Genomic DNA, 2,035 nt, shown 5'->3' with positions numbered 1-2,035 from the left:
TATACAGGCAAGTCTTTTATAATGAGCAGAAACACCAACTAAGATTAAAAAAAAATCCCATCAGGAATATGTGGTCTGGTCAGGGTTCCTACACAGTTTAGAAAAAGTATGGAATTTGAATCGAGTAATTTCCAGGTCTTGATAAGTATGGTAAAAAGGAAACAGAGTATGGAAAAAATGTTTACAGTTCCTATTCAGTGTTCTAAAATATACTATTGTGAATTTCTGAAAACTTAATCATGCAAGCAGAGTTTTTATGACAGAAGTTTGATTGTCAAACATGACTGAATGAATTCAAGATGCATATTTTCATTACACATAACTGTCTTTATCAAAAGTGAGTCTCTTTTGAACTTCAGTAAAAGAATGATAACCCAAATGCCACTCAAACCAGCTACAAATAAAGGAGCAAACGATCATCTAAACCAGACTGCACTTTGCTGTTTGGTGATCTTGCTAAATCAAACCAATGAAAAAACCTTGAGAAAATAAAAATATTTACAGATTACTGAACCATATACCAAATAGAATGCTGAAAATAATGCTGTACGAACCATTTATGTTAAATACTGTATGTTCTGAAAAATCGACAGAGAGGTTTGGAAATTTGGTATGGAATTTTGAAATGGAAAATGTGTAGGAACCCTGTCTGATATACCTATAATGTAGTTTTAATTTATCAATAAAAATTTAAATCTGGCGCTGTGAGAGATACAGATTTTGGTAGTTTAGGGGTATTTTTATAATTTGATTTATACAATGACACTTCACATTCAGTGTAATGTGTCTTTTTGTTAACTTTCAGTAGCCCCTGTGCTGTCCAGGCAGCCCCTCACAGTGACATCACAGCCGCAGCAGGTGTAGGATTCTACTCCTCCCATCGTATTGTCCTGACATCACCCTAGCTCCTAGCAACACCCTTGCATTCATTCTGATTGGCTCGTTCTACACACCTCCGCTCACTGATTGGTGAATTTCTTTTCACTGGCAACTGTCAAAATGTTACGCCCCGTGTATCTCACGTGTCTCAAGAGCTCAACAGCGCCACCATTAGACACCCGGTACAACGCTACCATCATGTCGTTACCTCTGCATCTCACCAAAAGTTTGAAGATTTATTAGACATTAACATAAACAACGTACGCAGAACTTTTCATATTTATAGTGTGCATATTTGAATACGACTGCTCTATTTAAGCTGAATCCTTAGGCATAAAAAGCTAAATGTAGCAAATGTTGCAGCAATATGACTCCTCATGCAAAATAAATAAACCAAAAAAAAAAACTAGAATACTAGTCTATTATGAACATACTTTATGAGGTAATATGTTCAGACATTGTAAAAGGATAGACATTCTTTAAAAAAATGTTGACTTAAGTAGATTGGAATGTCTAATTATCTCTTAAAGGAAAAAATAATTGTGTTACTTGAAATAGTAATTAATCTTGAAAACCTTTTGTCCAGCAAATCAAAGTCAGTGTGGTGTAGAAAGTATTTCATGAATAATTCACTAATTTGTTAAGAAACATTAGAAGACTTCGATTCATGACTTTATTTGAAAACTACTTGTAGGAAACGAGATGTTTTTAAATACATATTTCAAAAAAAATTCTCTCATACATCTTTGAAATCCATTCACATACTCTATAACACATTTTAGATGATGTTGCTCCTAAATCACAAAATATTTAGCTACGTACATTACCTCATTCTATATCTGAATCCAATAATTTTAATAGGCTACTCAATGCCATTTCAATGCTAAAATAAGTAATCCAATCCATACTAAGTAATGAACAACTAGGACAGATCAACATCCATGCTGTGTTTCAATACCAATCCAGTGTTGCATGCTAAATTTACCCGATTTCAGATTGTTTGCAAATCGCAGACACACGACCCCCGTGTCGCCTTGAACTTGAACTTGCTCGATCAGGATCAGACCCGTAAAGCAGAAATTTGTGTTGCAGTGCATGTGATCATGCCGGGATGAACTTTAGTAACCCAGGCTTTTCAGACGCGTTTTTTCTCTGA

Source organism: Siphateles boraxobius, unplaced genomic scaffold (assembly GCF_051911475.1).
Source record: "Siphateles boraxobius isolate OS27281-9 unplaced genomic scaffold, OSU_SipBor_1 46, whole genome shotgun sequence".
NCBI lineage: Eukaryota > Metazoa > Chordata > Actinopteri > Cypriniformes > Leuciscidae > Siphateles > Siphateles boraxobius.
This window is presented reverse-complemented; position numbering follows the sequence as displayed.